This window comes from Python bivittatus, unplaced genomic scaffold (genome assembly GCF_059951505.1).
Source record: "Python bivittatus isolate LINGU-HERP-01145 unplaced genomic scaffold, Pbiv_v1 ctg000340_np1212, whole genome shotgun sequence".
Taxonomy (NCBI): domain Eukaryota; kingdom Metazoa; phylum Chordata; class Lepidosauria; order Squamata; family Pythonidae; genus Python; species Python bivittatus.
The window spans coordinates 30,178,319-30,193,079 of NW_028277056.1; the positions used below are offsets into that span (position 1 = coordinate 30,178,319).

A 14,761-nucleotide genomic window follows, 5' to 3' on the forward strand; every position below is an offset into this window, starting at 1 on the left:
TAATGATCTATCTGTTTCATATTTTGTAGTATTTGCCTTTTTTTAGCACAAATGTACTAAATTTCTGATTTCTGAACTATTTGCATTTTTAAAAAGTATATATGTGACCATTCCTATGCATTTTCACACGTGCAACAATTTACACATTAAACCACATGCCATGCTATTCATTGTGTTATCGTATTTCTTCTTTTCCAATATTTTAAGAAAACGTCAAATATTTCAATAGTGTCATTATCTCCCCAGAGTATGTTACTATTGGGTGATGATAATAGTAGTAGTAGTAGTAGCAGCAATTATTGTAATTGTTATTGTCATTATTTTATATTATGATTATTATTTTAAGGAATATATTTCTCTAAGGTACATTTAATTTAATTTCCCATAACACTGCTTTTGTATGCTATTTTTATCTTCTTTTTTAAATCAGAAACATTCAGAGAAGTAGAAAAGCAAAAGAATAGCTTGTCCCAATTCACATACCAGCTCAGAGAATGCAACTGTATTATTTTGTGTTAAAATAGAAAAGAAATTAAATTTGCCTCCATCCTGCATCTAAATTACAGTACTTCAGACTATAGGTGAGATTTCACAAATAAGAAATATGCTCATTGGAAAAAAAAATCATATAGAAAAATAGCCTTTAAGGAAGGAAAAAAACACTCTAGAAGTTTTGTTTTCATCACCTGGTTTTCTATGTGCAGAGATTTATTTTTCTGTGTAAGAAATTCTGTTATCTAACCATTAAGTGATATGGCCTGGATACAGACGTCTTCTTATGCAAACAATCTGGTTTCTTTAGAAGTTAGAATTAACCTGAACTGGCACTCATTTGTTTTCAATTAAGATCAGAATTTTTAGCTAAAAGTACTGAAATTTAATAATAATCACAAAATAAGTTAACCAATTGTTAGTGTGGTTGAATGAGAAACAGCTGGCAGGTGATAGCGTTAGTGAAGCTATGATCTGTGAAAAAGCCAAGAAATTGCACAGTGATTTCCTACAAAAAAAACCCCCTCTACAAGCGCAACAAGTGAACAATTTAAAGCCAGCAGAGGCTGGTTTGGTAAATTCCGCAAGAGAAGTGGCATCCACAGTGTGACAAGACATGGTGAGGCTTCCAGTTCTGACAAGGCTGCTGCAGAAACCTATAAGAAAGAATTTGCGGAATTCATGAAGGCGGAAGGATACGTCGCTCAACAACTGTTCAACTGCGATGAAACAGGGCTCTTCTGGAGGGTTATGCAGTGCAGCAAAAAACAAGTGACATTAGACAGATTTTTCGCCAAAGCTGAGCCTGCAGCTAAGAGAAAAAGAAGAGAGAAAACCCCTGAAGGAGATCTCCCCAATGTCCTTTTGGAGGGGGACTCTCCCTCCAAACAATAACTGCCTCCCCACCCGCCTTCCTGTCCTCCACGCCAGAAGTCGCCTCAAGCAAGGTTAGCGTTCTCTCTCTTCATACTGTACTGTACTATACTTTGTTTCATATTTTTGTGGTTTTAAAAAAAATACATATAGTTCAGAACGGATTAACCGTATTTACATTGAACCTTATGGGAAAATTTGATTCGGTTGGCGACCAAAATCGGTTGGTGGCCACATTCGTAGGGGTCAGAACGGATTAACCGTATTTACATTGAACCTTATGGGAAAATTTGATTCGGTTCACGACCAATTCGGTTCACGACCAGAGTCATGGGACGAATTAAGTTCGTGAACCAAGGTACCACTGTAATTTGTTCCATTCTTCTTCAGGATAAATATAAATGTGCACTATTTTGATCTGTTTCATTTTCCTCTTTCTGTAACTAATTTCATGATGACTGATTTTATTGTGTAAATTTTGCATTTTTCTGTGCTCAGATCAAGAAGAATGCAATTTTAATTCCCACCAAACTATGAAACACACTGTTTGACAGTGAGCTAGTCAGTAACATTTTCTTAGCCTACTTCATGGGTTGTGAGAAGGAAGTAAAACAGCCCTAGGAGACAGCATGACTGAATGTGGATGGATAAGTCCATTTCTGACTGTATTGCTGGTCTGCATTATATTTTGCATGTGTTCATTCAGAACTGAAGTGCGTTCCATTTAAGCCATTTTTCTTTTAGAGATATGAACATTTATATTTTTATATATTTTTCCACAAAATTCACCTTTTCTGTTTATATTTATCCTAAATATTTTAACTTGAAACACACCATTTTAAATATATATTGTATACATTTCGAACCTATATATAGTAACATTTAGGGAAGTCCCAAACGTAGAGATGACTGCATTCTGATCTGTGCATTAATAGAAGAAATTCTGATAAATTTGCTTAAAAATGTACAGGAACAAAATTTCCCTAATTGTGATATAGAGGTGTCAGAAGAAAACAAAACTTACAGTATAGTGATATCTGCACTAATATATATTAGGATGGTGTCTACATTAGGTTTCATTTTATTTAAAAAAATCAGAAAGTTACTAGTATAACAGCTGGGCACCCACAGATTATAATGGACTATAATTCCCAGACAGGATATGTAATGACTATGCTTGCTTGGCAATTTGGGAAATGACAGCTCCAGTGCATCTGGTTGGTTGTGCTAAAATTGCCTGCTTTTGTATAAAACAAGCATCTGACTCACCTCAGTGGGTGAGGACAGCTCACAGAAGTAATGAAATTAAGTTAGGAGGATTGAATTTCCCCTTGTAAAGAATTTTTGCCTTGTGTAGCAGGAAACCAGACATGTCTATTACCTGCCTAACATTCAAGCCATCCCTGAGACACTGAATGTAGAGACATGAACATTTTATTCAAATCATTTTTTCTAGGTACATTTCTTCTGCTACCATGAAACAAAGATGCATAGAATCTTAAATTATTCTGACTTCTGACTTCTCATTTAGAGATTAACCTTCACTAAAATTATATGATTTTTTCTTAAGAGAATTTTTTAAAAATTTTTCTTTAAAATTTTTTTTTAAAAGAAAAATAGGATTTTTTCTTAAGAAAAAAAGTCTAGGTGGGGAAACATTAGAGGAAAGTGTGCTAAACGCTTTTCATGCATCCTCTTTCTTCATTCTTGTGAACCTGCAAAACACTTCTCCTTGTTGATGAAAGTGCAATCCTGCAGAGAGAAAAGATATTTCCATGGACTTGGACTGGAAAAATGGCAGGAATATATTGCACAATATATCTTTATTCAGCCTGAAACGTAGGAAACTCAACTCATAAGCAGAGTGAAACTGTACTGGGTAGCTCCATTGCAATGCATATGCTCATATCTCTCCCCTTGAAATCAATGGATATAATGCTAATGTCTGTAGCAGACCTTCGCAGGTCCATGCAGGCATTTTCCCACAAGCAAAACCCTATGCTCTCAAAATCTTTGCACTTGTGAAAGAATTTGTGCAGATAGCTGTGCATGCAATGGCTTCATTCTTGTGAACATTTACTTTATGAAAGGAAGATCACATTAGATATACCATACAAGGGGAAGCTAATCCACTAATGTAGTAAATCCTAGTATATTTCTATTTATATTACCAGAACCACTTCTAGTTTTGTATCTGCCTCTATAACTTAGGATGTGCATTTTCTATGAAAATGCACGCTTTCTTGGTAATACATAATCCTTTGTACTAGCTCAACTGCATTGGGGCTGGGCTCATGCACATTCTCATAAATTAGCATCTGGCTTCTGCCCTGATAGCATCATTGTTGAAAAGCAATTCTACCAATTTCCATCTTTCAAAATGAACATTATGTTCCCAAAAGCCAAATGAGGGATAAATTAGGAACGGGATGTATAATGTATTCTTTGCAATGACTGACTAAGACAATGATTAAGGGTTTTGTAAGAAAAGAGTTTTGGGGGAAGGGGAACTCTTCTCAGTACGATTGTTTCAGTACAATTGGTACAATCCTGCAGCAGTCACATGATGGAGTTACTGTAATGCATGTTCATATATTTTCTAGCTACTACCAGATCTCCCAAGAATACAAATACTGTACACAAAATATGCTAGCAGGTACATTCCAAAAGAAGTTTTTTTTTCCCTACTGAACTACCCCAGATGTTTCCATGATTTCATGCTGTCTTTCACGTCAGAAGGAGCACTTCTAGAAGACTGTTGATCATGCAGTGCAGAAGCTGAATGGAGTGTCAATGGAATGTGGTAGAATTTACTGAACATCACACAGAGGAAAATAAAGATGCGTTTCTTGATGGAACTTTTTATCACATGTGGTAGACATGTAAAAGAACTCAGAAGTATTGGAAAGACATACATAATATAATGAAGTTTAAATTTAAGCAAGAATGATTCCCATGCATACAATACATCATGCAGCATGGTCAATATAACCACCTACAGTATAACTTTTAAGGGGGGGCTGAATGCCAACAAATAGCACAAATTAGCATTGAAATAATACAATGTATCATAATTCACAATGTTACAATAAAAAAAAAGTGTTTCTCCAGTCCTAAGAACTGTATTAACTAATTTCAAGTCTCTTCTTCCTCTAAGATAAGACATACTGTAGATTCTGTAGCTGGCTCATGCATTTGTTTCATTACTGAAGTGATCTGAGTACAGTTTTTCTATATTTAAATTATATCAACTTGCTTGCATATGGCAGACATCTTATAGGAAACCACAGTAAAGGTATTGTTTCTTTTCTCTAGAGATTGCCTATTCTTGAGACGTTGTAGGAGGGGAGCCATATTAGCCTATGGTAGCAAAAAATCAGAAGGAGTCTAGTAGCACCTTAAAAGTTTATGCTTTTTAATAAAATGTGTTAATTGGAAAGGGTGTTACTAGACTCCTTCTGATTTCTCTGTCCTTGAGAGCGTGAAAATAAGCCTGTTGTAGCCTGGGAATCATTTAATTAATCAAGTACAGTGGTCAGTAGAAATTCTGTGATCACATAAAGTGACAGTACTGTAAATGTTTAGAAGCCTTGAAGTGTGCAATTTCCCAGAACTCAAATTCTGCTATTAATTTTTGAACTGCTTTCTTTAAAAAAATCTTTGCTGATATCAAAGGCTGAAACCCCTGTAATATTGACTATCCATGTACATTTACTTCTGGAAGTGATTTTAAAGTACATATGTGTAAAAAATAAATCAGAATGGTATATCCACATTAACCATTCTGGAGAGACACTTTGGAGAGCTATATGGGGATTTTTTTTCCTTCAATTTTTTTCTTTAACATGTCGAAAATAAGTGCCTAATTGGTATTTGTTCATTATTAGGATCTGTAAATTAAGACTCCTTCCACCCAGTTATCTTTTATCTTTGTTCACTCACTCCATTCAAGAGCTCATGTGTTCTAATACTTAAAAAAGAGATAAAAGGCAGAATAATCTAAACCTTACTATTTAGGACTTTGTACTTTTCTCCATTACATTCACAAATCTATTTCCTCTCCCCCTTTCTTCTTTGTTGAGTTGAAGTCCAAGTGATCCGTTCTATTAATTTAGACTCTGGGTGGATTGGGAGGGGAGGACTTGAATTTTGTAGTGTAATGTCATAATCTGGAAGGTCAAGAAAGAAATACTAGAATAGCAGAGAAAAATGTGATCAGGGAAGTCTCATTACAGTCATAAACTTTAGGTGGCCCTAGGCAATATTTTTGTTGATTTGGCACAACAAATGCTTATGTCGAGTATAAAATATTAAATATCATTATTATTAGAATGTGATACTAAAAACTAAAAGGAATCAGTATGTGAACTGTGTATTTTACAATAGAACACATTATTTCCCCAATAAACAAATTCTGATGAATTAATTAGCTCCTTATCATAATTTAGGAGAATGTTCTCCCCTCCCTCTTCCCATGTAACTACACAGTGGCATAAAGATATTAACAGATCAAATAAGTCCATTCTGCCCTTAATTTGCTCCAACATATCTGTGTCAAAACCTTCTGAAATACATGAAACAGTAACTGGGCTTCTCTGGGAAGTGCCCAGCAAATGGGCTCCACAAAATCTCATTCTCATGACTAGCCTGAGAATTAGTCTGTTTTCCCTTTGAACGTCAGTCAAATCCTGACCTCTGCTTTCTCCTTGTGAATCTGTGAAGAATTATTAAGAATGATTAGTTCAGAATTATCCTACAGCACTTTGCCAGGATAGTATGATCATTATGTCATGTCCTATGCTACTAGGTGATACTGTGTAAAATATACACAGTATCACCCAGCAGGAAAACATGAAGTTATGCGTATAGAAATGCTATGAATGCTAAAGATTTCTGAAAGATGCTTAAAATCTGATTTAAAAAATTGTAATATAGGGAAGAAATTTCTCAGAGAATGACTATCACCACTGGATATCAGGCAGGAAGAGACCTTCTTCCCTATGGGAAGACTTTGGTTGCTGCTGCCCCGTTAGACACATTTTCAGTCTTCTTCAGAGCAACGAGGTGGCCATGGAGACTGCCTATGGCGCTGTTGCTTAGTTGCATTGGCAACTAATAATTTAAAAATTTGTCATAATTTAAAGCAATATTTGCCATGGCTGCAGTCCAAATGTTGCTCAGTGCAGGAATCCAAATTAACACATTCTCAACAGATGGCTATACTTGTTGATACTTGTGGATAAGCAGTCCGATAATATTTGACAGAACTGTCCACCAACTGAAAGAAATTTTCCTCCACGAGAGACCTCCTGTAAATGTAATTGGAACCACTAGATTTCTCACTCCAAAGAATTAAATCATTATTTATATAGAGATTGCTTTAGCGCATGTTAGCAGGTAAGGATGATATGGAACTCTCTGTCAATATAGAAAACCACAAATGAACTGTGCATTTCCCCCTTGTTCAGGCAATGCAGGAAAATGAATTTGACATAGAAATATTTCTTCCACAGACATTTGGAGCATCTAAAAATGTACTTTTGATTCACTGTCTTCACAATCAACTAAAATTATTTTATTTCCCAGGCTCTGGATTTGTTTATGTTTTGTTCATGTAATACATTTAATGAATATTTGGAGAATGAAAGTTGTTAACAGCAGATGGAATATGCACAAAGAGTTCTGGATATTCTTTCAGCTGAACATTTGCAAGGTGGGACATGGATAATGGGCATTGTCCCATATATTGTCTATACAGTATTCACTCATCCTAATGACATGTTTTCCATATCAAACTCTTTTATTTGCTCCTCTAATAGTTGGAAAAAGTGGGATGGAGTGGATAATTCCACAAGATTTATTTCTTAAGTCATAGTTCTAAAATTTTACTGTGGGTTTTATTTTTTTTTTAGTTTCTGTTTCAAATGTAGTTCCTAACTTGTTTGTAAAGAAAGAAAATCCTCACATTCAGAGGTTCTTCGCACACATACAGTACAATGGGAAAGATACTGGGATTTTATGCCTAAGAAAGAGCAAGATCCTGCAGACTCATCCACATGAAGGCCCATTCTTCTTAGAGAAGCTGATTGGATTTTGCAGTTGAATTTTCCTTCAACATTGGTAATGGAAACAAGTCCTTCACCACCCTTGAGGTCTTTAAAAGAATTTAGGAGTCAGGGCAGAACTTTGCCCTCCAATATCTGGTTATTGTTCTCAGACCTCCAGTTCTTATTGGAGAAACAGCTGCGTTACTCTGCCTAAGCAGAATTGATTCTACTAAGCAACAACTGTTCACCATGGTAAGAGTATGAGATTATCTTTAAAACAGCTATTGTATGCACATACTTTCAGAGCCCAATGCGGCCCTGAGTGCAGAGGCCGTGAAGAGTTCTTAAATATAGTAATTTTAATACATTTAATTATTAAAAACATAATTGGAGAGTAATTATGCTAATTTTAATTTTAACATATTTTGCCTATCCTTCTCTCTCTCTCTCTCTCTCTCTCTCTCTCTCTCTCTTTCTTTCTTTCTTTCTTTCTTTCTTTCTTTCTTTCTTTCTTTCTTTCTTTCTTTCTTTCTTTCTTTCTTTCCCCTCTAGCACACTACTCACAAACCAATTGCAGCCCTCAGTCCATAAAAAGTTTAAAGTCCCCTTGCATTAAAAGTGTAGTTCCATATCCTAGACAGCTCAGTCTGATGTCCAGCCTAATTTTAGATTATTAAAATATACAGCCATAGACCAAACATACAGAAATTAAAAAATATATTACACTGCATCCAATTAAAAACAAAACAAAACTATTCATGCCTCCATAAGATATACCTAGAGAAACAATCAGGGCCAGAATCTTCTAATTGACATAGTGATGGTATAAAATTTGGCTACAGTTCTGGAGACTTCCCAGTCCTCATCATTTGGTAGATAGTGCATAACTGCCAGGACAGCAGTCTGAATAGTTTGTAATTAGAGGGGAAATTAACTCTGCCCTCCAAAAGTGATAGAGCATTTCAGAAGCACTTTAACTATTGCCTCAAATTCAAAGTCTGAGCAGATACACCACCAATCTTGGTAAGCAATGGCATTGTATCTGCCCAACAGTACCATTGAGGAGAAAACATTCAGAATATGCCAATGTGAAGGCCGTCCTAAGAAAGGGGACTAATAAATGATACAGGCATTGGGGAATTGTAAAAGGGGAGTTGGTGAGCTCATTGTAGCAGAGTTTAGAAGTGTTGGTTCTGTCTCTTGGTAAATCAAGATCTAAAATTCTCTACTTGAGCTGTTTCCAGGCTTCATCCAAGCTTAGCATGGATACAGGCTGGAGGGAGGGGGGAGGGGGGAGCCCACAATGAGCCAGGTCATCCATGGTTTGTTTCTTCCAAGAAGACTAGCATCTGTCTGTCAGAACTAGTCGGACTAGTGATTCACTTCCCCAAATTTGGTGCTCAATTTAGTATACATCTAAAAACAATGAACAGTATTGCTACTATAAAGCTTAACACATTTCTGCTTACTTCTGTTCTTTGCCTCAAAACATCACCACTAGAAACCCAAGTCAGTTTAGAATTTATATTTCAAAACATCCAGCACAAGCATAACTGTTTTTGTTTCTGTGTTGCAGCAACTCAGCACAAATAGAAATCTGTTTTGAACCTGGCAAAATCTAACCTGTTTCCCTGTCTAACACATCTGCACTATACTGCATTATAAGGCTTTCATACACAAAACTGAATGGCCTCATGATCACACTCAGATTTCCCCTTCCTTCCCTCCTTCTTTTGCTTTCTATCCATTTTAAAGTCTTTAGCTTGTGATTTTATGATATTTTACTGTTTCTAATAAAAGCACTGCATACAAAACTCTATTTTTGAAAAGCAACCTGCTAAGTCTTAGTTCAGAAAGATGACCCATATTTGGAAAAATGTGTTTTTTTTCTCTTCATTTTGAATCCTACTACATGAATCTTTCCTACTCTTAAGAACAAGCAAGTAATGGTGTTGACTCTACTTTTTGAAGGTTAATATAATTTTGACACGTTACTGCAGTAAGTCCACATTTGTAGCTATTGATATGATATTAAGAATGGAGGGAGGCAGGGCAAGGGACCTGCTATGAATTACCAAATTCTGGAGATTACAAAATTCTTTTGGTCATGATTTAATTTTTATTGCTGGAGTTAAGCAAGACATTCTCACTTTAATTTGTCCTCTTTCTATATACTGAGTAAGTCCCAAGGATCTTAATGAATCTAGATTGTGTTCACTGAAAGACTGGTTCAACATGAAGATAATGCTAGCAGAATAAGAATTCATACCATCAGAAAAGTAATTCTGTGACATAGTTACCACAAGTGAATCTCAAATGTGTTTCTCTATGTATAATCTAATCTGTATAGCTCCACTGTTTCTGTTTGGTCAAGTTAATTTTTCTGTTCCAGGGCTAATAGGTAACAATATTAACTCATCCATTCCTATGTAGCCAAATGCGTATTCTTAATTTAAATTCATTGTTTTGTTGTTTCATTTGTTGTTTTTCCTGTTTTCTTGTATTTGGCTTTCAATTTATTTAAACTTTGCCATAAGTGGTTTTAGGAATGAAGAATTGCGATGAAATTAAATGAGTGAATAAATAAATGTCCTATATATCAGGATGTCAGGAAATTGGAAATTCCAATTTTATATTGTGAATATTAATTTTTATTATTTGTATCTTCATTCATTATTTAGTATTATATTTTGAAATAATGAAACTACATAGTATTTTTTAAATATTAAAGGGTATCAGGATAAACAAGCAAAATTATATACATTTTAACAACAGAGATAGATGTTAGCCTTTTCAGACTCAGCAATGATGTGACAGATGTTTATGATACATGCTTATCCCAAGCACTTGAAAAAGTACTTTGGGAGTTCATTCAAATAGAAATGTGTATGTTTCACCAATGTGTACATTTCTGACATAAATGACTTTCCACATCCTAGAAAATTCTCTTCAGCCTTATTAAAAATATCATACTAAAATAAATAAATCCAACATTTGGCACTCTTGAATACTGCATTAAAAATACCTTATCCAACAAACACTAAATGCATGTTTCTGGTATAAATGCTGGCAACATTTGTTTATATCCACTTTCCCCTTTTTGGTTTTCATCCAAGTGAAACAAGTATTTTATAACATTGGGTCAGCATGCTAAACATTAGCAGGGTGCATGATATTAATTGTTTGGAAGGTTTTTTCCCAAGCCTAGAGGTAACACAGGAATGATTTGGGAAGATAGGGTGACAATGGGAAATGCAAGAGTTAATCTTTTCCTCCCCAGAAAATTTTCACCTTGATGTCTAAAGAATGCTTTCACATCACAAAGTCTCTATGGGGATCTTGACTGCTAAATTGGATGTCTTTAAACGTGTATTGTCCTTTCATGGAAGAGTAAGCTATCAATAGTTACTTGTCACAATGGCAATCCAATTCTAAGGCAGCATTAAGCCACTTGATACCAGTTACTGGGCAACATGTATGGAAAGGGACAAGGGCGCTTTTTCCTACCTGGGGTCTTCCCATAGGAATCTTGATGGCTATTATGCAAATAGGATGCTGAAGTAGGTGGGCCTCTAAATCCTAGATCCAGGCCTCCAAGAATCCTTCTTGCTTCTAACTGCATGGTCCCTGCATGGATTCTGTTGCTCATCCCAACTCAAATTGGTCAAGAGGAGCAGCACCAACACACACTGCACTCACTTTTAAGAGATTAAAAGAGAAAGTAGAAGTTATGACAGATACAAATGGGGAAATCATGTTAATGTAATATTTCACCCCTTATTCTAACACCATCCCAGGGCAGCCTCAAGGTTTGTAAAATGTGTTAGACTTTCTCACTCATTCCCTTAGAGTGAAGTCAGGTGAGGGTAGTGACTAGAAACAGAAGCAATAGAATCAGGACAGGATCAGCAGTGGGACAACAAATGTAATACCAGTATAGTTTTCTGCTGACTCACGTATTGTTGCAGATGTAAATAAAAAATATTAGCAGATTTATCTGAATGATTGATGAAGACAAAGATGACAAGAAGGAGGATTTAAAGCAGGAAATAGCAAAACACAAACACAGTGACCAGGATATGCAAAAGTATTCTGATAGCTCTTGTAAAAAGAAAGGATTGTGAGAGCAGCTTTACATATGTATGTTAGGATGGCTATAAGAGTGAGTATCCTTTTAGGAACATGAGTTGTGTGTGCCTTTTGTTTGCCACAAAATCTACCTCTTCCATTCCATAGAGGATATCCCTGGCTCACATGAATTGTGTGTCATATTTCATTTAAGTCTAAAGAAAAACCCTAAATATTGGTATCATTCCTGGCTCCAGCCTTTTGCTGCATCTATTGGACCTGATAAGATAATATTCACAAGTCAGAAAAGGCTTATATGCCTCTTTAGGAGAAGCCAAATAAACAGAAGCAGAATAGGGGGTTCTGGAAGAGTCTGCCACAGGCTTGAAAATTGACCACATGACTGGAAGGAATGTGTGTAATTACTGCACCAATTATTCACAACATGTTTGTGTCTAAAACCTTTCTTAAAATTAATTAATTAATTAATTAATGGATTTATAAGGCTGTCCAACTCAATAATATGATTTAGATGGCATACAGCCACAAAAACAAACTCTAAGCCAAAAACAGAATCACATTCTGTTAAAACATACACAACGTATAAATATGAATCTTAAATACAGAATATAAAATGGTGACCAGCACTATTACAGAACAACCAAAAGGGGACTCCACTCAACTGGCCCCACGTGCCCTTTTCACATGGCTTTCTTAAAGGCAAGCAATGTTAGGGTCTGTCATATATTAGAGTTCCCAACCAGACCTATTTACATTCTGTTGTGCAGATCTACTAGTCCAAGTAGTGAGTCACTCCAGGACCACAGCATTTGGCTTCCCTTGGAAGAATATCACTGGATGCTAATTAGGATTTTGTAATATTTTTGTCCTTTTAGCAAATATACAAGTCAAAATCTGTTCCTTCTGTACCAGATCCTTAAGGAGACAGCCAGCAAACAGATATGCTATAAAGTTCAAAAACTCCTGTCTCTGTGTTTTTCCATTTCTAAATGTAAACTGTACATCTATTGTCCTTTTCATATATAGACACTTAGCCCTCTCTGACTGGCAATTTGGAAAGGGAACCCAGATGAATTATATCCTCCAAATTTCATCTATCACTGGGGTGGGAAAAGTTTTGGCCCCCAAGGGAACCATGCCCCATTGATAGCCATCTTTATTTATTTATATGATTTATATTTATATGATTATATATGATTATTTATATGATTTATATATCTTCTAATCTTCATTCAACTACTTCCTCCACTTAATGTTTATCATAGGCTCTTCCTCACAGCTGCATTAACATGCATTCCTCCAGGCTTTGAGTCAGCAGAATTATGCTTTGTTGGCATAATTTGTGGTACCCTGACTGTTGAGCTTTATTCAGCCTTGGTGATGAGGCTGGTGACTGGTGCTGTCCATACAGTTTTAATGCAGGTCAAGTGATTGGTGGATCCTCTTGGCTGCCTTTCTTCTTCCAACCAGCATCATTTCATGGTGGCAAAAATAACCATGAATCACAGTCCTTGACAAGTAGAGGGATAAACTTGGGAAATTGTGAATGGGTGCCTGTTAATTTAATTTATTATTAATTTATTTTTAATAACTTTTTAATTTATGCATCTTTCAAATTATCCAAGCAATAGATCACCAGTGCAGAGATTTTCTGTGCCAGTGACCTGTCATTTGGGCTATTTATAGTGTAGTGATCTTCTGGAAGACCTCTAAACCCATTTCCAAATATATTCTGGCTAACAGGTCAATGGAGCAGAAGATGCATGGATGGTGAAATGGAGGGAGATCACCTAGTAATATCTCTCTCAATTCATCCTGTGCCTTTCCTCAGTTCAACTGAGCTGTCTGCCAGGCTATACCTGGCACAGGTTTCATGCACTTCCAGAAGAAAGCCATGTTCAGGAACAGTCTGACTGAGAGATCACTGGCATGATGGGACTGGGATTGCTGTCACTAAATGGTGCATGTGCAAGTGCAGGGAGGCTGGGGAAAGAGGGTGCGGGGGGTGTGCAAGTGAAGGGGGAAGGATGGTGTGGAGCAGGGGGTGAATATTTACCTCAGCAACTTGCAACTTTCCTTGCCAGCTTCTCATTGGCTTTGCTTGGGGGGAGCCAGCAGGGAAGGTTGCAAATGGTGATCACATGATCACGGGATGCTGCAACTAGTCATAAGTGCGAGCTGGTTGCCAGGCACCCAAATTTTGTTCATGTGCCCGTGGGGGTTCTCAGTGGCTGGAACTTTGAGTATCGGTCATAAGTCCCTTTGTTCAGCACTGTCGTAACTTTGAATGGTCACTGAACAAATGGTTGTAACTACAGGATTACCTGTAGAGCTAAGAGGCATGGGGTTTATTTAAATATGTATGAATGGATGCTTTATTTTCAGCAATAGCTGGACATTTTGTTTATTTATTATATAAGCCTGTTCAGCACAAACTCCACGTTCAATATAGCTAAAATCATTCCAGTAAGGTAGCAGTTACAGATTTAAGCACCTCAGGGAGGAAGAGTAATGAATAATAATAGCAACAATAATAATTCTGATGAGATCTTTTCTAGTCATTTACAGCTTTTGAACACCACAGTAATAAAAAATAACATTTTAACATATAAATATGACCCAGACATCATTTGAATAGATACAGAAGAAAGAAAGAAAGAAAGAAAGAAAGAAAGAAAGAAAGAAAGAAAGAAAGAAAGAAAGAAAGAAAGAAAGAAAGAAAGAAAGGAGGGAGGGAGGGAGGGAGGGAGGGAGGGAGGGAGGGAGGGAGGGAGGGGAGGGATGGGAAGTGCCTTGATGTCCCCTTTGAGCTTGAGAACCAGACCTAATAACCCTCCTCCCCTCCCCTCCATTGGTTCTGTACTCAGATCCAGTTAGGGGACTTCCACATGTATATTCTTCAGTAGATGAGCACAGCTGGGAGAGGGGATTCCTCTTGTGGTCTAGAAAGTGCATCTACCAGCTGTTCATGCAAGGTAGCTGGACTTAGTCCACATGGATAGTCCATTTTTTCTCCATTTATTCTTTCCCACTGATTTGTTGATATTCTGACAGAGCACCATGAGTCCAGCTCAGCAGCTCATATGAATACATTAGAATCAAGGAATGTATATTTTAATTAACTATATTTATCAAAACAGCTTTTATCAAATTGCAGAAAATCGCAACCTGACATTATTTCCCTGTGATTCCAAGAATTCCATTGTTCCACTGCTTATGGTAACATTGCTTTAAAACTGAAATGGCTTCTTTCTTCTCCC

General features: G+C 36.4%; 1 long non-coding RNA gene across 1 annotated transcript in view; it reads right to left on the reverse strand.

The window, feature by feature from the left end:
* Positions 1-14,761, reverse strand: part of LOC148216067 (uncharacterized) — a 114,836-nt gene that overhangs the window by 34,457 nt on the left and 65,618 nt on the right. The window lies entirely within an intron of this gene.